At 40.5% G+C, this 22,591-nt stretch overlaps 1 protein-coding gene across 6 annotated transcripts in view; it reads right to left on the reverse strand.

Moving 5' to 3' along the window:
* Positions 1-22,591, reverse strand: part of SMCO4 (single-pass membrane protein with coiled-coil domains 4) — a 28,394-nt gene that overhangs the window by 1,551 nt on the left and 4,252 nt on the right. The window contains exons 1-2 of one of the 6 annotated variants that reach the window (XM_027895423.1): positions 12,545-12,680; positions 12,128-12,239 (exon numbers count right to left, since the gene is read on the reverse strand). The exons of 3 other annotated variants lie outside the window; for them this stretch is intronic. The gene's annotated coding sequence lies outside the window, so the exon portion shown is untranslated. Of the gene's footprint in view, positions 1-12,127; positions 12,240-12,544; positions 12,681-15,656; positions 15,757-22,591 lie in introns of those variants that run through there. 2 more of the 6 variants (XM_027895425.1, XM_027895426.1) reach the window with 2 other exon arrangements.

Here is a 22,591-nt window from a genome sequence, read left to right on the forward strand (position 1 = left end):
GGAATAAAGGGTATTCTAACAGGAAGAAATGGGGAGAAAGATCTGCCTGATTTAATATTTCTGGTTCTGCTGCCACAGAACAAAGTCTAAATCATAACATGACTCAGTGCTGTCACTCTTATTGCAGCTGTCATTAATAGAAGAAAAAGAGCCCAAGCGATAACCAGCCTGCTTACAAATCACCGGTGTAGACAAGCAGTCATTAATAAAGCAGAAGGCTGTTGCTCTGAAGCATCTACTAGACAATTTTTAAAAGCAGAAGTATCTATAATGTGAGATTAACAAAAACACAGCATGGTACAGAAGCCTGTGAAATCAGGCAAATTAGTAGGTGCTTAGCATTTCCATACCCAGTTTTTTTGCTCCTGAGCTGCCTACAGAGGGGCAATTCCCTGACTGCAGTGAGGGCGGGTGCCAGCCCTTGGTTACACTCCTCTTTGCTACATCCCTGGGTTCTGCCGCGGCACAACAGCTGGACACAGGCCACACGTCACTAAAAACAAATTTGGACAGTAAGGATTACTGGTGTCAAATCCTGAGCTGAATTGAAGTAAATAATGAACTCATTTTTTTCCATCACTATAACATACCCAGAATAAAATGTACACAGAAATCGGTGGGTTACTGCAACTCCCTCTTTTCTTTCCCTCTTATTTCAAAATATAAAGATGATTTTAATGTGCTGCTGTAGGTGAGGAGCACATGTCATCAAGCAAAGCTACAAAGCTCTCTCAGTTCACCCCAGACACAACTTCCTCTTGATGTCTCATCTCTGGTCAATGCTACAAGTTGTCTTATGACTACTTTTTTTTTTAAATAGCAAAGAGGTTTCACTGAAAATTGGATGCTTTCTGGTGGTGTTAGCACTCAACCTGATTTGTCAGCCCAATCACAAAAGCGAAACTAAACTAAAACATACCAAGCAACAATCGTCACCTCTAGGTTATCTGCTGCTACAAAGGAGTTTTCACCCTTTCTCATAACAGCAGCAACCTGCCTGCTGTGAATCTCATCCAGCCAATTAGATTAGTGAGATACTGCAGCATTTAAGGTAAAATGTGGAATAACTCTGCTAAATTGAACTGCTGGAATCAACCAGACTATCAGAGCACAAAACCAACAACGGATCAAACCATCAGTATTTCTGGCTTTAAATGGTCCTTCCTGGATACAATCTAAAGAAACAAACAGTGAAAACAACAACAAAAAAGCACACCCTCCCAAAAAAAAAAAAAAACAAAGCTCAAGCATGACAAGATCTCAGTGTTCAGCTGGATTCATCGATTCTGCATCCCCTGCGCACACAGGCAGTTGTTTTGCAATCATAAACTTTGCAAATTCAACTTATGCTTTAACGCAAACTCTTCATTTTGGTTTTGATAAAGCACAGGAGGGAAATTTTGATGCTTGGGATACTTTTCAAAAGAGGAAACAGTAAAGTGAGAGTCATGGAAAGAATTAGTTCCTTCTACACGCTGCACCATTAGAATCAAAATATGTAACAGATTTAGAGACCAGAAGTGGTCAGTGAACTTTGTGATGGAAAGGTAAACAGGAGCTGGATGGAGAAACTAAACACAACACCTTGTATCGATCTTTTAAGCAAATGGGCCTACTTAATTTTTAAACTTTCATAACTTTCTTGCCAGCAAATAATCAACTCTCTTTGTGATTCAGGGCAGAGCTTTTGGTATTCCACCTTCTGCAAACTATTGGTTTCTAGTTTGGTTTTGTTGTTTATCACTTCTCTAACTAACTCCTGAATTTCCTCTAGGGCAAAAGAAATCTGTTTTACCCCTTCCATTTCCATTCTCTTCTCTTGCTCTGGTCACAAGCTTTAATACCAAACTCTAGAAGAACTGCTATGCAAAATAAAGTTTTACATTTGTCCTTGGGGATAATCAGACTACCACAGCATTTCAGGCTGTATTTTTGTATTATTTTCTGTCTCCACTGTTAGTGTACATCAGTGGGTTTTGTATCCTGATTACTCACAAGACCCAAGAAGTGACAGACAGTAAAAGCCTTTGGGACTTCCTGTGTACCATAGTAACAAACAGGAGTTGCCATGAAACCAATCTCTCTGACAATAAATGTATGCCTTGCTCTAAGCAGCATCACTTGCTAGCCAGACATTAAAAACATCAGGATGTTTTTTAAAGTCTCTTTTGAATGAATATTTCATTCTGAAGCAAAATTATACCAAGTTAATTACATACACTAGCTAACATCTGACAGCTTAGAACAGAAAGCCTTCCCGCAAATGTCAGCACCACTTGAATTGCAAGCTGATGCTCTCCAGTTTGGGAATCTGGCATCAATTTCCAAATATGTTTCCAGTAGATTGGGTTGCTTGGCTTTGCTACTGGCAAAGATGGACTCGCGTAGAAACTGGCCCACAGTTTTCAGAGCAATGAGCCTTAGGGTTCATCTTAACTGAACCATAAAATGGAAGCAGTGAGTCTCTGCAAGACGCTGCCAGGCTCCTGCTGCCACCAGGCGCCAGGCTGTGACTACCAGGATCGGGTAGTTGCTGCAAGAGACAACACTTCCCCACAGGAAAAGTCTGGCATATTGTAGATTCTGCTATGTTCATCTTGGTAGGAAACAGCACTGAAAAACCAGTGCTCAGCGGGATATGAGGAAATTCCATAGCTCGTTGTTGTACACAAGCACAGTAAGGGTGCCACAGCTATCCCCTTCTGCTGCCAAGCCTCCTGCCAGCCCCCATGGACTTCACTGACTACTAAAAATTATGGAAGGTAAGGAACAGATCCATAAAGCACATGTAGTCAGTGACAGGGACAGGATTACAACATTAGGGTCTTGCTTCGTATAGCGTACACAGCCCATGAGAACAAATTATCTGATGTTACTGAGCTATATCCTCCTTCAGCCAGTAATCACCCGGCTTGTGCACTGGGAAGGCTGAACTCAAGTGAAGAGAGGAAGGAAATAATGTGGCATTGGGATGGGTGTAATTAACAGATTCATTAGCACTTGCCCATTTAAAACATTTCAGAGCAAGTTGCTATCAAAAGGTCCACGAGAAAGTGATGTCCCATGGGTACTTCAATTTTGTGCAAGCTCTAACCATCAAACAGCTGCAGTAGAACTGGAAACTCACCCTTCCTCCTCTAAGAGAGCCTGAGAGTCTCCTTTCCATTTCAGTCTAAACTGCACAGGAGAGGGCTCAGCGCTGTAGATTGTACACATCCTTCTAAGGCTCCTTCCCATCTCTATTTAAACTGCTCAAGCATCAGCTGGATGTTTGATCACCAAACTGGAATCACAAGGCTGGAAATGATCACCAAATTAGTTCAACTACTGATTTAACTGGAAAGTAAGCAAATCCCTCAACTGGGACCTAAGTAGAACTCCAACAGAAGGTACAAAGAGACTCTAGCGAAAGTAGCATATGTGTAGTCCACAACACTGTGTCAGCAGCCTGGCACTGGCCAGAGACTTTAACCCCACCTTCCTTTTATTAAATTTGCAATTTAAAATTTGACAATAAAATTGCATAGGGCGATGAGATTACTTTTAAGGTCACTATAGCAAAGTTTCCCCCCAAAGCAGGAATCTGCTGGCTAGAAATAAACAATCTTGATTGCCAAGTCAAGAAAATGAGTGTTGACTTGGTATAGTTGTTTGAAACACCCATTTCACAGAGCCTACACGAGCTTCATCCTGAAAAACTAAGGTTTCAAGCAGAATAAAACATTAAAAAGTTTAAGCTACTGAAGAGAAACCTAAAGACATCATTCTTCAAGGTAATAAAAATCCACAAATTTAGTAGTCCGGCCTGCCTGCTAGAGAAATTACACTCCTCCTTGCCCATCATCCACATTGTTTTTTATATACAAAAGTGCTCTTCATTCTATCTTCTGGGTTAAGTTACTCTAAACTGTTTTTGCAGAGCTAACATCACAACTCAGAAGCATGAATCAGCTGGACTCACTAAAGTCAATCATATCAACATTGAAGCGTTTGCCAGCATTTTAGAGCAAGTCAGCTGTGGCTAAGCAGCGATAATTTTGTACCAGAAGTCTGTAGTGGAACCTGTAGGGACTGGTATCCTTCAAAACATGTCAGCAATCTTCCAGTCAGACTTATGGCAGTCTGTCATCTCCTTTTTTTGGTAAAACTAACTCCGACCCTTAGTAATCTGCAATTTAAAGCTCTGAAAACCACACATGGCTATTCCTGCGAGCCTTGAAAGGCATCCTTGACTCCAGCTACACCAGCACTTGAGGAGTATGGCAAATCTGGAAATCACTGTAGATGCAACACACACACAAAAGGTTTTGTTTATGTGCACTTGGTGTAATTGCACGTCTCAAAATGTCTAAAGATCTTACTATCACCAACGTTACAGCATGAACATACTAATCATGTGTCTTAAACTGACTAATTTTTTTCCAAATCCAAAATTACAAGTGTTTGCAAGCCAATTTGGATCAACCTGGCTTCGTGATCCTGAAACTGACGATGTAACGTTTCTGGAACAGCAAAACAACTTGAAATTCAAATAAACAATCTGACAAGAATTAATTTTTATAATTTAAATTTTCCCCTAGGGCCATGGATGTTACTGAGACATTCAAAATAAAATCAAACAACCAACCAGCAGACAGTCTGGACACACTGTATTCAGATTGCCTGCCAGCACTAGGGAGAAAGGACACAAGGCATCTGAGCACACAATACTCTTCAGATTATTTGAGCATTAAAAAGCTCTCAAGCCAGTAGTTCCCAATCACCAGGACACACCGCCATCAGAGTCAAGAACCCAAACCAACAATCTTATCAGCTTGTTCCTTATTTTTGCTGGGGGGTTGATTACTTCATGGTACTGCAGCCAAAGCTGCTGCACACAGGGTGGAAGAATTGGATCTAAGAGATGGGAAGAGAAAGAGGAGGGAACTAAAGGAGCAAGAGGAAGGCTAGTTAGCAGGGAACCACTGCTCAGCATTGAGCAGTCATTACAACTGGAGCACTCCCCATCCTCAGGACAAAGACCACCCTTCCCACCAGGGAAACAGGATTGTTCCTTGCAGGCTGCTGAAGCCCCTGGCCATGGCACAGAGCGCTCTCCTTGCATGGTCCCAGCAGGACGGAGGCAGCAGCTCTGTGCAGCCGGAGCAGCAGTGCAGGGTCTCCTACAGACAGGCTTTAATCCCCCCTTACCTCATGCAACTTCCCTGCAGCTGAGCCAGTGCCCAGCCAGTGAGCCGCAAGGCAGCTCTGACAGAGCAGAAGGAAACCTGACGTGCTGCCCCAGCCAGCACAGGGAGCCCAGAACCAACAAATTAACTCAAGTAATATCAGTCTTACTTCTAGCTTTAATTAAAGTGGGGTCCAAGCATCAGAGACGTGTTATTTCCTACCTATGAAACCAGGGAAATAGTTTGGGTTTTAATGAATGACTGAACTGCACGTAACACGGTTACATGAACCATGGGTACCACTTAATGAAGGACAAGTCTTATTTTAGGCTACCCCATGGAACCCAGATTTATTTCTTAATCACTACTCCATAACTGATTTTACCTCGAGGTGACATACCACATTTTGGATGAGGAATTTTTTTCCTGCAACTCTAAGAATCTGGCCATTGCAGGAATAGCATCAACAAGGTCACAAATTTGTAAGGTGATTTGGCCAGTTTGGACATGAAGCTAAATGGGAAAAGTATTTCAGCAGGAGTTTGGAATACTGATGCTTGGAGCTCTAGATGGGATCTCCAGAGACGAAGTTCTGCACAAAGCCTTTCCAACCTCTCAGGTCCAACTTTGTCCCTTGTTTTTTACCTTGTGTTTCAGTTTTGGCAGGTGTAAGAGAGAAAAATAACAATCCTGACATCTTCTCTGAAGAACACACTCATTACTTTGTGTGGCTATTACCTGGGTAGGATTTGCAGAGGGCACTAGGACCAGTTCACACCCAACTCCCAAGCAGAGACAGAAGCTAAACCTGCCCCTTTGTTTGAATCAGACACGTTATGCACCTAGTGCCTCACCAAACTGGCTCTATGCAGGGAGCTTCTAGAGGGAAAAAAGGCAAAAAAGCTTGACTGCAACAGTTTTAGGCAACTGCAGTAGTGATTGTGCACCACTATTTCCATCACATTCAAGCCCAATTATGACACTTAATTTTAAACACTAAATGTAAAATTATAGTTTAAAAAGTCTTCATTATTTGACTTGTTCTGTGTAATCACTTGTGTGGGTGACAAAGACTAGAAGCAGAGATTTGCCAATTTGACTAAGAGAGTTGAACCCTAAAGAGCAAGCCTGCCCAGAGCATTAGCAAAACACTTCAATCCTAGTCTCATCCTCCATCTCTTCCCCGTGCCTTCCCAGCCCAACCACTCTGAGCAACACAAAAGCAGGCCTATGATTAAGTGAATATTCCTACAGCTACAGGACAGCTTATTTTGGTACTGAAACACAGCTCTGTGCAACCACTAAAGAAGAGAAATTATCACCTGTTTTAAAAAAAACAACTTCTAATTCTTACAAGCCATCCCGTACCAAACAAACTAGGACTGCAACAATAGCCACACAAATAACTTTGCTTCTGTATGGTCAAATGCTCTGGGTCCTCCATTCCTTTTAGACTGAAACAGCACAGCAGAATTGATGCACAGCTGAAGATAATGCTTGCAATGCTAAACTTGAGATCTTCTGTTTCAGTGACACTGTCACGATTTCAGTCTGCTAAAAATGAAGAAAAGCATTAAGAGAAAATTTTTTGCTCTGTGAAAAATGGATTTTCATGTTACAGCATGAGGCCAATTCTTAATACCATAAAAATTTACCTCAGTCTATTTGACTGTAGCAAGGAATTACAATTAGCAAATCAAAAGAACCCTGTTTTCAACGGTAAAAGCTTTTAATTATACACATAACAATATGGAACTATTAAGATTCTGTTTGAAGTCAGTTTAACATTATTTTTTAGTGAGAGGTGGTGGTTTTTTTTCTAAATCTGAATTGACCCGTCATTACTGCAACATCACATTTACTGTAAATGTAGCTTTGAGAGTCTCCAAACTACTCACAGCATTTGGAAAATGAAAGCCAGCAGTGAATGCTGCCAGAGAGTCAGGGAGAGCAAGGCCGCCAAAGCAGAAAGCTATTTCAATATGATTTTCACAATTCTAAGGACCTGGATATAGCGAGCAATCTCTATTAGAAACAAAAAGCTGTGGATCTCTGCATTTGGGAAGGCATTGTTAAACAGAGGCGAGGTGACGGTGGTTTTGGCGCATACAGCATCGCAGTGCAATCCTATCTGCCCTGAATACAGCAAAGAAACAGAGCGGCATTCAATTAAAACAAAATAAATAAAAAGACAAGTAATTTTGCTCCATGAACAGGTGGATAAATAACCCGCACTTCTCTTTGCAGATAAAGAACAAGCATCAACACAACTTTTGCAACAGGCAGTCCAACGAAGAAATACAACTAATGTTTACTGAAAACACAAGAAAAACAAACATGTAATTTCTGCCACTGCATGAATTCGATTCATAGGGGAGGCTGTAAAAAAAGAGCTTGCCATTCTCCATCTCTACAGCTACAGACGATCTTGTGCATAAATGCAGCAAACCACAACACCTAGCATGTGACTTGATATTATGTGTTTGCTCAGCTGGTTTCTTAAAAAGTAATTTTCTCAGCTGCTTCTAACAATGTTCCTTTGGATGCAAAACATTTATCTCTCCAGTGTATTTACAGAAATTCAGTCACTTTCTAAATAGCTACACTACATAAATAATTAAAAAAACCTAGTCACTGGTGTCAGAGTTCCTCAAAATTGAAGTGCTGCTTTCCTAGACCAATCCTAAGAATGTGGCAGCTGCAAGAAGGGGCAGCATCAGGAATCTGGTGTGAAAACCATGTTCCTGTTCTCCAGTACATCTGTGCCAGCCCACTGAGACCTCAACTGTCGCTGCTAACTCACACCTCAAGTTGAACTGTCACCAGAAGGTAGCAGCGCTCATCTTCTGAGACTATGACAACCTAGATGGGAAACACACTTTTCCTACGATCCAGCATGAGGTCTGGCTGATACTTCTGTTCAAACTACGAGCTTCCCAACACAGTCACTCTGTGAGACAGCATCACTATAAACGTGTTGGACACAGATCCCCGAGGCATGCGCCAGGAAGAACACCAGCCAGTCCGAAGCCTGATGTTACAGTTTTGTAATGCAAACAGGAGAGTTGAGGGACTGTCACTGCTTTTCGTGATAATTCTACCATCATTAAAGCTTTGGCACTGAAAATTCAGTCCAGGCTAAAAGATTGGCAGGCAGAAAATCCATGCCCACAGCAACAATGGAATGTTAAAATTTAAAACCACAAAACCCACAGAGGCAAGGGCTGAGCCTGGGGTGGCAGGGGTATACGCACGTGTGTGCGCGCTGGAGAGGGGGACAATGGAGAGTGACCAAGAGAAGAGAAGAGCTGAAAGAACAGTCCCAAGACACCAGGGCAATATCTAGATATGTGTACTTCCTGACCACATGACAATCTGTGTATGAGAGACTCAAAATTATTCGTGAAACTGTTTCTTCAGAAGGCACAAAGGGAAATCTTACTCTTCTAGCTCAAGACACTGAACTTTCTCCTGTAGGAATAAGCAAAAGCACATGTAGCCGGGCTCATGAAATACTCTTGAGACAGTCCTGCAGGGAAAAATGGACAGCACCGCACCAACAACTGCACTTATTTTATTTTATGTAGTAACTTGGAGGTATTCAGTTTTAAATCAAGTTGGATGCAATGCTGGAGCACGCTCAACAAGGAGTTCAGATGTCAAAACTCATTCCCTTCAGGGCTTGTCTGAAGTTCTGGTTTTTCAAGTTTTTTTTGGCACGTATGGTTTTCCAGTAGGAGGCTGAGGAAAGACTGCTGGCAACATGCCTGTCTCTCCCTGCTTGTACATGTGCCAGGAAAGGACTGTATGACATTGGAAAGTAACTAAATCACACAGAAATCGACCCAAATACAATCAACGAAGTGGGTGCCTGTGTCACTCCCTTCCTTCCTTGTTTTCCAAGCAGGGCAGGTGTTTTAGAGCTTATGCAGTGCTTGGCTTTCATTCCCACCTCTGTGGTCTTCTGCATGCTCTCATTTGATCTGGGTAATCAAGTTATCAATGAATACATTACATTAGAACAGCACCATAGGTGTAGGCTAGACCTCTTCCTCTGGCAGCCAGGAATCTATATCTTTCCCAAATTCCTTTCCAATTAGAGAAATGTTCTCAACATCTGTGTGACAACAGTGCAATCAGGACACCTTTTTTTTGGGGGGGAAGGGAAGATAAGAACTGAGACTTGCAACACAGGATGGGTGGAGAATTTTCTCTTCCTATTACTGGTCTCAGTAAAATCTCATTCTGTTTACTCCCCAGCTTAAACCTGAAGTCTTATTACATTTCACTAAATAATCCCACATTATAATAAAGCAGTCGGCTTTCCTGCCATGATTGATAGACTTTTTGCAATTATTTAAGGAGAAGGCACATAATTACATACAGCTGGATTAGGATGATCAAATCCTTGTTAGTGTCTGTCAATATACACGTAATAAGACAGTGTGACATTAATGTAAACTAATTTAAATGCAGAAAGTTTAATTAAGACTTAATAAAATTACAGATGGAAAGAAACAGATTTTGCACAGTCTAACCAAATACAGTTTTCCAGCAAAGCCACCCTCTAAACATAAGCCTATTTTGCCTCATCAGTTCCGCAACACTGGCCCTTGCACCACCTATTCATGTACTCCTATTTACAGTTCTACTGCCAAGACTTTCCACCAGCTCAAAAACTCAGAAGCAAAATGCTGTGGATGGAGCCGTGTGTGTAACAAAGCCCATTACAAGCAAGCCCTTGTAATGTCTCTGAGGTTTCTCTGCACCATTCAGCAGCTACCGATCAGTACCACAGTTCAACCCCTGTAAAGTACAAGCGACCTCCTTTAAAAGCACTTACCAAGACTAAAACGTGACCTCTCCCTATGCAACAGTATTCACAGTGACCCTTCTCATTGAGTCCTGTACAGCCTTCTTTTCCACTCGGGTTGTTTTTAAAGCAATCTGCTATATCCACAGGGCTCTGAGAGTCACCAATGATACACAGCATTCCATTAACCCAACAATCTTAATGCAAGATACCAGCTTCATTCCCTGCTGAATTTTTCCAAAGGAAGAGGCGCTCGTGCACTGGCTAGGTTGAGTTTTTCCTGCAACTCACAAGCACGTGGATGCAAGTGATTTCCTAACTGTAGGCAAAAATATGTTAAATGCTTAGTACGACATACTAGCCACTTTAACTCATGTAAGCCCATGTGTGCAGTGCCAAGGAGATAGGGGTATGTTTGCCAGGAGTCCTGTTGTGTTCCCTTTCCCCCTACACTCTGTGATAATGACTCACTCGTTCTGCACGTGCACACGTGTTATCACCATTCCTAACCTGGATGTCCGCGCTGTTTCTGTGCCAGCCATTTTCCAAGACAGTAACCATGTGATGAAGGTGCAGGAGCGACACCGTGCCATCGCAGACCTTGTCTCCACCAGCAAGCACGCCTGTGCTTTGCTACTAAAAAGCAGTAACTGCAGATCTCACATGGGACAATTCACTGCTCCCCAGAGCACTGATTTTCCCACACTAAGATTTCCTGGTGTACTCCCTGCCAAATTAAATCAATTTGAGTATCTTGTTAAAGAAAAAAACATTGCAGATCTATTTTTATTAGTCTGCGAGTTGAGCCTTCTGCTCTGATCTAGTTTACTAGATGATTTGTTAGCTGCTCCACTCAGCCACTTCTCTGCAGAGGCCCCAGAGCGTTTCAAGGATTTTAGAAAATGCTGGACAACGTACAGGATTCTCACCATGGCCTTATCCGAAAGTCAACAAAAATTCTGAACGAGTCCATTTCACAAACACAAATATTTCCTGCAGAATTAGGTTTTGTCAGCCGGGGGAAGGAGAAAAGGGAACTAAGGGAAAACTTGAGAAACAGAAGTGCTACAAAGGATTACAGTGCAATCCCCTGGAAGATATATTAAAACTCAATACTGTATTAAAATTGACGAAAAAAATTAAGCCCTCCTCTGTTCAATCACATCCCTCCAAAGCTCTTGGCCAACCTCTCCATGTTCAAGACAAATTGCTGTTAGATAACCTTTTCTGAACAAGTATATCACTTATTCTAGTTTATGTCTGTTTCCTTTGGCAGCACAGCTATTTAAGTCATCCTTCTAATCCAGAGCCTCTGGTAATTTTTCTTCTCTATTCTATGGCAATTCTTCAAAGCATCATAAAGGCAAATTTAATAAGCACCTCAATTTGTATTGCTTTCTATTTATAATACTGCAAGCACCTGCTGCTGCTGAGATCTAAGCACACATCTATCTTACTCTGTATAGATTGATTCAGATTAATCTTAATAGTTCCATATTTTAGAGCAATTTCAAGAAACATTGCTACAGGCTGCTGGGTAGATTGGTGGTAGGGTTGTTTCTCTTTGGGGTGTTGGGGTTTTTTTTATGTTTGTTTTTGGGTTTTTTGTTTGTTTGTTTGTTTGTTTATGGGGGTTGGGTTTTGGGGGATTTGGGGGTTTTTTGTCTTTAATGTGGGGGGTTTGTTTTTATTGTGGTACAGTTAGTTCTCCTCCCACCCCCCCATTTTTATTAAGACGCTGCTGACCAGATCTTAAAAATACGACTCATTTTACTTCATTGTTTATATCAGCCACATTTGATATGTGTATTATTATACATTATATTATTTTACTGGAGTGTTCCGTAGAAATCTCTTGTCAGTGCAACAGCAGGCACCCAAGAATCAAACTAAGTTGTTCCCTGAACTCCTAACCGTGGAAGTCAAGTCAGTGCTGGGGATGGTTTTGGGAACTGTGCATGTTCAGAGAATGGGTGTTTAAGGGTTCCTGCCCGTGATCCAGAGTTTGAATGTAGAGTTTGAATCGTGTATTATTTGACCTCCTCTCAAAACAGGGACATATTAGTTTTTAATCTTATCAAAGTGCTTGTGAACACCAAGTGACAGCTAAGGCTGCACAGTACAGAAGTTAAGTCCTACGTCTGACCTTTCAGAGGGGCTGAGGAATCATGTCCTTAGGCATCTCTTCAGAGCCAGCCTTCCACAGCTTACAGGCAGAGTATTAATGGCTGCACTCTGGGCTGTGGACATCCTGGTATCTACAACATCAACACCAATTGCTCTTGCTGTTATTTCATTTAACAAGATCACAGATAGGAAGTTTAATGAAGGGGGGGGGAGTGAGGGGGAGGAAAAAAGAATGATGCAGTGCAAGTAGGTGAGCAAGACAATAAAGCCCAGACCGAAAGCGCAGGAAAGCCCCCTCAGCGCACAAGAAATGCAGCAAAACGAAAAGAAAGACAAACCAGTGCATTGGAGAAAAGCTGTATGGAAGTGAAATAATGACTGAGAGAAGTAGAAGAGTCCATCCATCAGAGAAGACAGACATCAATGATCGCCTCACCTCTTCACTGTGTTTCTTTGCTTTTAGTGGCTGACAGCTGAGGTTTCTACTTCTCATCCATCTCCTACGTACATATTTAGGTGTGATATAGCACACTCCTCCACAGCCAGTCAGGAGATGTCATGGAAGACTTCACAGGACACTCTGTGGACAATTTAATCTCAAGAGTGACTCTCGTTCCCTTAAACTCCTACTCCAGAGGGGCTGTGCTATTTGCCTCCCTGCAGTATTTAATACGGGCTTCACAGGGGTAGGATTTTAAGTGTTCCCATTAAAAACACCTATCTTTCTCAACAAGAGAAGAAGTCTCATTGCTATTTTTATTCACCCCAATTGTGCCCAGATTGCCATTAATTTCATGACAAAAGCATGCTCATAAACGTGTAAAACGAAATTTTCAAAACTGTTTTTAACTGCATTTGTTAGAAGATTAAGCAAATGGAAAGGCGCAGAGATACACAAAAATGTCACTGTAAGGTACTCAGTATTATGCACCCCTCTTACTTATCTATCAACAACAAAAGCTCAATACAGCCATTATCCTGGGAATCCATAAGACTTTTAATTTTCTATTACGAGTGAGATGACGATACAGATTTCCTCAGAAAACAAACGAGGCACAGGAAGACCTGGCATGTCATTTATAAAGAGGATATGCCATGTATCTTTCAGACTCTGGCTGTAGCTTCCAAATTAGTGTCCAAAGCCTCTGTAACCTTCATGCATTCTCATCCTCTTCCACAATTACTTCTTATCACGTGGGGAGGTTCTGAACTTTCGCAACAGCTATACCGAGTAAATCAGCTATAAAGAGACATGCTATCGATACTCCAAGCTGATAGCTAATCGTGATTTCTAGTCTTTCAAGCGAATAGGACAACTTAAAATGGCAAACATTGCTCTATCTACCCATCCATAAATTAGGAGTGACAATAGCAGATTATTACTCATTCACTCAGAGCATTTGTTTGGCCCTAAGAGAACTGGCTTTATTCCAAGAGCTGGCAAGCATTGGTTAATATACATGTAAATGTTTTATTTCTCTTAGAATAGGCAATTTCACAAAGTGAAATACCGAATTAAAGATGACCCTAGTTCTTCTGCTGATGCCTGCCTCAGCTGCAGTGCTGCTGAAAGCCTTTTTTTTTTTTTTCCAGAAAGCTTTGCAAGCTTTTTCACACCAAGTCAACAGGGAAAAAGCCACCTTTTCTTTTCAAAGTGAGACAATTTAGCTGTGGAAACATGAAAGCTTTTATATAAATATTAATCACCGCAGTTGTTCTGGAGTTAAAGTGGATGGAGACTGGCTTATATAAGGTTGCAGTTCTGAGTTGGTAATAGTGAGATGCACTGAAATGGTTTTGCAAACACTGCTCCAAAGAGGCTTTTCCTCAATACAAGAACTATGGTGCGAGAAGTAGATTAGCAACCCCAATATTTAATCTGAGGGTACTATAAAATAGCACTTCACTCCTAAGAGTGGAAAAAGTGGCAATTTGTCCTTTGAAGTTCTGGTGCAAGTGTAAAGGAAAAGGAAAATGTTCATTTCCCCAAACACTGCCACTAATTTGAACTGGGAAAAAGAGGGGAGACTAAGTAAAGGGATAGAGGTTCAACACAGTGAGGCAAATAAACTGAATACCTGGACAGAAAACAAGACAGTGGTTTCACAGAGCCTTTTACTAACCAGTCCAAAGCCTGAATATTCTAAATAATGCCAAGTGTAATGCATCCATACTCCAGAGCATGGGCTCTCCAAAACCTAAGGGAATCAACAAGCACATTCTGTGCGTTTCAAGGAAAGGACAATACACACTACCTCCAGAAGGATTCTCAGAACCATCTTTTTCCTACAAAGGGCTAGAGGTATCAGATCTGCTTATTCACCCTGTCATATAGGCCATCAGCCATTGCTCTGTCCAACAGTGAGATTTCTTTTCACAAATTATCCGAGACTTGAAACCAGAACTATAACCACAAAGCAGGTTTTTGAAAAAGTGAAGAGAGAAGCATAACCTTTTATCTACTGTGCTGTACCATAGGCATCATCTCCCCTTCCTTGAGAGTACACCAAAGTTCCAATCAACCGGGGACGCTAACAACAGGTCAGAATTTTTCATAAACCTCTAGACAGAACTGAGACAATAGCAGTATCTTTCACAATAGCAAGTTTAGAATGAAATACAAAATAAGGTGCAAAGCATGGCTAAGATCACACTAACTTGCTGGAACCCACAAGCAAAAAGCATATAACAATTTAAAAAAAAACCAACCATCATAACAGCCAAAATTCCCCCCCCTTTGAGTGAAAGAAAAGAAGAACGACGAATACAAACTAATGGGAAGCAACTACCAACAGATGACACCTTCAAAAGATAGAGGACTATGTTCATGTGGCAAGAGTTGATGAAAAGTTCAGTTCCCATTTGGCATCTTGTCTCAATTGCTATTGCAGTGCTCCACAGGTTTCAGCCAGGTCTCTCCATGGGCACAAACATCTATGGATCTGGAAAGGACACCAGGTCTGTATTTTTATGGAGATAAATACATCAAGGACTACTGACATTAGAATTGCTCTTCCTCACATTCTCCATTTTAACAGGAAAATGATTTAGACTTTACAGGCTATTACATTAACTAAAGCTACTTTTGAAGTATTTTTGATATTTACTTCCCAAAACTACATGTCTCTTTTTTTTTTTTTACCTGCAGAAAATTACCACTGGAGCAAGCCCACTGGCTAGTACTTGACATTACGTTGGCACTTGAACCTAATGCTGCACTTTTTCTGTGCTGCTCTCACACAAAGCCCACTCTCCCTCCTCTTGCCTGCTACCCCTTACATGGCACTTAGAGACCTCGCAAGGAAACCTGCTGAAACGAAGGGCGACACAACAGAACAAGACGGTGCCAGCTTCAGCTCTGAAGAGGATTTTAAAATTTATTACAGGGTCTCACTTCGACGCTCAGTGTTGTACGTGGCTGAAATGAATACCCATGCCTGGCCGAACTGCAAGGGAAGGCGCCTCTATAAAAGGCGACAGCGCCATTACCAGATAAGCCACCAGTTAGACATCACTGATTACCACACTGGACAGAGATTTTAACTCACCTAGAGAGCAGACAGCTAATCGGATTTCTTAATGGGCTTCTCTCAGTTTCACTGGGGCTGATGCATTCTGCATATAGGATTTGGAAAGAGATTTTCCCCTGAATAGCACACTCCATTCTACTACGGCATTCTATTATCACCTTGGCTTATGCTTATATAAAATACCAGATGGAAGTTACATGAACAGTCATTAAGAGGTTAATCATTAAATTCAAGATATGCCAGGGCAGCCAACAAAGCTGACCCCTTGAATAAATTGAGCTCGGATAAAGGTAACATTGATTTTCCTAAAGAGGTTTCATTACTTAACTCTAGATTTGTGATTTCTTTTGAGAGTAAGAAGTTAAGAGCTAATACAAATTTACTATTTTTTTTCTCCCAAAGAGAAACCAACCCATTTAAAATGCAGACATTATGATGGACTTCACTGCCTTTCATTGTTCTCCCCTGAGAGAAACCGAATTTCCACAGTACTTCAAACCTCAGGGAGGAGGAAGGAATACACAAAAAAACCCACCTAAATACCTTAAAATTAAGCAGTTCATCTTTGTTCTACAAGCTTTTCCTCCAGCACTTAAAATCCAATGTGTGTTTTCTTCCAACTACTTTTATCTCTGTATTCTTAAAGCTTTGCTAGAAAGGAGGTTTTTTTAGCACACAAGTGAAAAACTTTAATTTCATGAAGGGATGGGGACTGACTGGAGCCCAGAGTCAACAAAAAGGTACAAGGTAAACATTTGGATATATTACATGATCTCACGCCTGTCTTTCTAACTCTGATGCTCTTGTTTTCATTTTTTAAAAGGTATTAGAATCAACCAGCTAACTATTACAAGCTATACCATTAATCAAAGAGTTATCTCTTCCCCTCCTTCAAGTATAATAAGGATCATCCATAAGACCAAAGTGATCCCAGTTCTCCATTTCCTAGAGGTACTCTAAAATATTTACTTAACTATGTAAATACTGTTTTGACTCACATCTTTAGGAATGTGAAACTTACTTAGATCTAAGAAAAAGCAAGGAAGACGAGAGAAACTAAATTAATCATTAAAAAAATGTAAACTGTATATCTTTTACAAGGAAAGGGACAATTTCTTAGGCTCCTATTCTGAAATCTTGCCTCTTTCATAGTTAAGTAAAGTTTCCACAAATCAGGCATCACCTGCATTCATTTGGAATTTTTATGCAAACAATGCTGAAATAAGAAATGGAAAGTCAAAAAAGGATATTAAATCGTGGGATATATACATCCCAGAACCTTGCACACATTTGTTCAGAGAGCAGAAACAACAAAAAAAATTAGTCATGAAAAAGAAATAACAGCAGGCAAGAATGTGCAACATGAAAGGCTTTTTGCTTAAGGTCCCTAATGTCTTAGGAATATATTAAAACATTGTGTTAGAGCACCTGAATTTCAGAGAATTACTTCAGAGATGGCTCCTGTTGCAGCAGTTTCTGCTGGAATATTTCACTCTGGCTGTCAGCCAAATCTTTGCTATGCTGATGCCAAATAAATGATACCCAATTTCAACGACAGATGCTGTTGTGTTGACACATAATTGATACGTTTATATTCAGGGCTCCCTGGAATTCTAAAACAGCAACACTTTATTCACAGGAAATACAACTGACAACAGAATTCAAAGGGACTTGTATAGAGCTGGTGTTGCTACACTGCTGGTATTGTGAGACTGGAGGGATTGCTAACTATGCAGAGTGGTCAGGAACAGTGGAGACCACAAATTTTCCAGGGAAAGGGAAGATATGGAGAGATGGCCCAGCAGTAAAAGTTAACTTGCTCAGCCAGAAACCAACTTGCTCAGAGAAATAGGAAATCTGAAAGTTTTCAATACAAGTTGCATAAACCTTTCCTGCAGGGCTTGTAACTGTGCAGAAGATAGAATTCAGAGAAACAGCACAGCATTGAATAACAGATATGACCATAATCTCCTTTTCTCTTTGAGTTCCTTGGTTTTTCTAGGCAGGAAACAGATTACCAACCTTTAAAAATACATTTACCAAAAGTATGTTCCAAAGAAAACATTATATTGCTTGCATGTTCACTCTCCTGTAGATAACTTGAAATAAACTTCCATAAATAGCATTTATTTTGGAAAGCAACTATATCCCTCCTCAGGCTTAACAAGCCTTTGCCATCTAATGTAATTCTTACAGGAAAAAAATGCCAATGACGTTACAGTATATACCTGCAATCTGATTTTTTTTCTGTTTTAGAAACACAGCATCACATATTTTCACACAATGAGTAAAAACATTAATGGAGTGGAAATATTCAGCAAAAAGTTCATATACCCATTCATTTAATAAGAAAAAAAAGAACTGGCAACAAAAAAAATTTGGCATGAAATACAGCAACAAATAAATACCATGTGGCAAAGTTTTCAGTCATTTGTCCAGATAGTATATGCTGTTCAACAAACATGCAACGTGGGATATTCTGCCACGATGCTCTTTCTAATTAAAATAAGGTTAAGCTGAAGAATACTTTTGAATTGCATTATATGGGGATTATGAAATACATACAGATGAACAGGATTCACTAACTGGAAGTCTTTTCAATCCCTGGGAAACATATTTTGTTGACTGTTTCTTAAACTGTATTTTAGAACACTGATCACAACCCAGAAAGCTTCTGCAGTGTAATACACTTCTGCTGCTTCTGAGGTCTTATCTGGCTCTCAAATACTGTCTGTGCTTCTCTACCAGCACCACAAGAAAGATTTCTTCCTCCAGTCAACTCTTTCCTTCCTTTATATGAAAAAGGGAGACTGATGTTAATTCTTCAGACTTTGCACACTGCAGCTCCTTCCTTTAATTCTTCCTCTCCTGTGCTTTTGAGGGTTGCTAAGGGCAAAACTGTCAGAAGACCTCTCTTCACACTGAATCTCTCCTTGAGGAGTGCCCAGCACAGAGAATACAGATAAAGTTATACAGGGGGGGAAAAAATCGTTTATCATCAAAGCTCCTATCTGTCAATCCCCCCAAATTTGTCATTTAGTTCAGTAACATGGGATATGTAAAATACCCAGGTTTGTATCTTTGCAAAAGCACAAAGTAGTTGAAAAGGTCAAGGAAGTGCATTAAGTAGGAAAGCTTTAGGGACCCAGTGGGTTCTTTTCACTGTTCTGAGAGGCACTGGGGGAAAAAAAACCCAAAAATAATCTTTGCCAAAACACATTCAGAAGTTAAAAGCTTAGCACCAACTGCACTGATACCTTCTTCTAAAAACCTCCAAAACACCCCAAATCAACAAAAAAACCCAACCAATCAATCAATCAATCAATCAAAAAACCCAACACCAAACAAAGAAAATAACTCTCAAAAAAGCCCACCCCACAGAAACCACAGCCCTCCCCAAACCCCACAGAAGTTTTTCAGTCACAAAGGACAGCTGGGATTGACCTCGGGCATTTGGGTATCTTAGGAGCATATACAGAGAATCACATATTGGTTTGGGTTGGAAGGACCTGAAAGATCGTCTAGTTCCAAAGGGAAAACATGAAAAAATAGCTAAGGCAGCTGTCAACAGCTTTGATTTACCAGAACCAGTCATGGGGCATGACAGGGTGGAACACCACAAGCAGATCCAATCTTCCTCACTCCTGTTCAAAGAGGATAAGATGCAAACCAGCTCGATATGCTGTGCCTGTGCTAAAAAAGGCCAGTCTCTCAATACTGTGTTTTACACTGAGTACAGCACCAAAACAAAGCTCAAAGGTTTACAGACAAGATCCTACTCCTGCCTAATTATTTGAAAGAGTGGGCAGAGAAGTGTCAATCAGTCTGCAAGGCACTGTATAGCTATACCCTGTGTGTGTTAGGAGGGGCACAATTAGTCCAGGAGGAAATCACTGTTAAGATATACAGACCAACTTGAATATTTCTACTTGTTACTGAATTTGCTCCAAAGATTTATTCCTACAGTTTTCTTTGCGTGTTTGGAACTCCCCTCACTCCTCCATTAAGCACATGTTAAATTTAATAACTTTCTTTTTTTAAAAACCCCATCATATTCAATAGTAGTAACCCATCCTGTTATTAACAAAGGCAAGGATTTGAAAACTCAAATGGATTCTCACTCCTACTTCTTCTATTGGCTTCTACGTTTTGTTCTGTTTGGATACAAAACAGAAAGGTCTCACTTTCTCCCACGCAGGAAGGTAGTGTTGTAGTGGTAGACATGGGGAAAAAAAACAATAAAATTATTTTATACAAGTATTTCTATCTTCCTCACTTTATAATGCAATTTCAAAGAAAAACAAAAGTGTGTTTGTTGGAGATTACTGTACAATGAGTTCATTCAACACCCTAAATAAGTTATGAACAGAAAGCACTAAGTCACCTTCAATTTTTAGAAATGTAAAAGACTTAGCAATAGTTCAGGCAATCAGATTTCAGATCAAATCTTACTTCTACAGACAGTTTCCTGTACTGTTAAATATTTCTCTTACAACTGTAGGACTTAAACAATGGAGGGAAACTGCTTGCTCTGCAGACTGAAATAATAATTCAGCAGCAAGAACCAGCAGCAAGACTTCTGAATAACAGTATCAAACTCTAGCCAAAGGCAAAGAGCTGGCATGCAAACTTTACCTCTATCCTAAAGTACTTCACCACAAGTAACTCCAAGTCTCCAAGCCTTCAAACATACTTCATAGATCATAATAGTATAACTACAAGCCTCTCCTTTAACAATTATCAATTCAGTAAACTTGAGTTTTTCTGACGCTCAGCATCAACACCTAAACCTCTCAAGCCTCTTCAGACACATTGCTGATCCTTAGTTTCTGTCCTAAACTACTCTAGAGTTTAACTGTATGTTCTTCCATTTGAAGTAGGCTGCATTGTGAAGCCTGAGTCGATGGCCAGACCCAGCACAGCAAGTGTATTGGTTTGTTCAAGCAGACCTAAATTTGCAAAAACAATCAACTAGAGGTGAATTTCCCGAGCCTTTCTGTGGCATGACTGCAAGCTCAGAGCCATATTTTATACTGGCACCAGTAACGTCCAATAGAGGGCTCTGGGATCTTCCTTCTTATTTGTATCATGACAGCCATGTACCTAAGGTGTGTTTGAGGGTGCATTTTTATAACTAAAAGCTGTATCCTGCTTTTTGTTATTTTTCTAGCTGGGTGTCAAAGTCAAGTACAAGATCTTTCAGATGCAACAATGCTATTGACACGTAATTACCAGCAAGCAGCCATACTAAGAATAAACATTTAAGAGGCAAAACACTTCATTGAGTTTTAATAACATATTTATGTAACACCCCTGCCCTCCAGACCTGATACTAAGCGCTGTACCGTGTTTAGAGAACTCCTTCCCAAATACACAAACAAAGCCAAGGTGTCGAACAAAACAAAATAGACACTGGGTGAAAAAGCAGTGAGGCCAATTTATAAACCCAAAGCAGTCTGATGGAGATGGGATATACATCCTGAGGTTTGGTACATCTAAGTCATGATTATCCATAGCTCTACCATGATACAAAGCCCAAAATCAACATGACCCAAACACAAAGGTTTTATACTTAGCAATTAGTAAGGCTCGAGGAGCCTTATTAGAGACTCATCAAAAGAGCCTATCTGAAGGCAGATGGTAATTCCAGTCTTAAAGTCTCCCCAGCCACCTCCTCTAATTTAACTTTTTCCCTCCCCAAGTTTACCATCACACAACCACAGCTCTTCAACTCTTTAACTGTAATACATTTTTACTTTTCATAATTTTTTCTAGACCTCTCTATAGTGGAAAAAAAACCCCACAAAGTACCAAGGCAGTACACAGTCACAATCAAAATGGGTTGGATTTTTTACTGCCAGAGTCTAAGGGTTGCCCACGTAAGTAAATACAAGGCCACATCATTCTGCACTCCCCTCACCACACCAGCTCATTTCAGCCTGGAGAAGTCATTTGTGCCTGCAGCAGGGCAGGCCACATTTCTGCTCTTTCTGTGACACAGACACAAACACATTGGTTTAGGCAGAAGCAGCTTTTGCACTGATGCTACTCTTTATTTTCCACTCTTTTTGTGCAATACAGAGACAATTTCTGAGCAAAGCCTTTCGGGAAAGAGCTTTACTCAAAATCACTAGTCCTCTGTCTAGCACAATAAGAGTAGAGAATGCAAATTAGTTTCAATAAAAGCAGCTGGCAATCAATACGAAAGGGCTGGTCTCCAAGAGTAAAACTGGTTCCTCTAAGGATAAAAGGGGGAAAACATAAGAAGATGAATAAAGGANGGAGAAAAATCTAACAACGCAATTTAAAATAAAATCAGATAAAGTGACAAAGAACAGCTGGGCATAAATAGGAAAGAAAAATACAGATAACTACAGTACAAAGAAAAGTATCATGAGAAAAGTCTAATGAAAAACGTGCAATCCAAACAAGACAAAATAAAAATCATGAAAGGGATCAGAAAAGAGACAAGATGGCACTAAGGCTTAGGGCATGAGTTCACGTTCTAGCCTGGTTCACAGGCTTTAGTAAGTCCAAAGTAAGTTTCAGCATTCCTGCTACCACAGATTGGGCCATTTAGCAAAACCTTGTACGCTTGTCTCCTCTGACCTCCTGCCATAAAGCAGAAAGTCAATATCCACCTAACTGGCTCAGAACCTATCCACTCTGCATGCAGTCAGACTCCTTTTCTAAATCCCTTTACCTCCAGGTCCACAGGCACCTGCAGAAGACTGAGAGAAGCCCAGCCTTATTGTTATTACCTATTTAAAGAAAAAAAAATTCCTCAAGGTTGACACTTTCACTGCATTTCTATATTACTGTCTTATTTTTGTAAGCCTAGCAGAGAATGCATAATGGTCTTGGAAGTAGCCTTCCCTTGCAGCTGTCAATAGATAGGGGCAAACAGAAGTGTTGTAGCACTGTTAGCAACCTCCACTCAAGAGAAACTCAAA

The sequence above is a fragment of the Empidonax traillii genome, unplaced genomic scaffold (assembly GCF_003031625.1).
Source record: "Empidonax traillii isolate 1590-97213 ecotype Southwest subspecies unplaced genomic scaffold, ASM303162v1 scaffold460:size473327, whole genome shotgun sequence".
NCBI classification, from domain to species: Eukaryota; Metazoa; Chordata; class Aves; order Passeriformes; family Tyrannidae; genus Empidonax; species Empidonax traillii.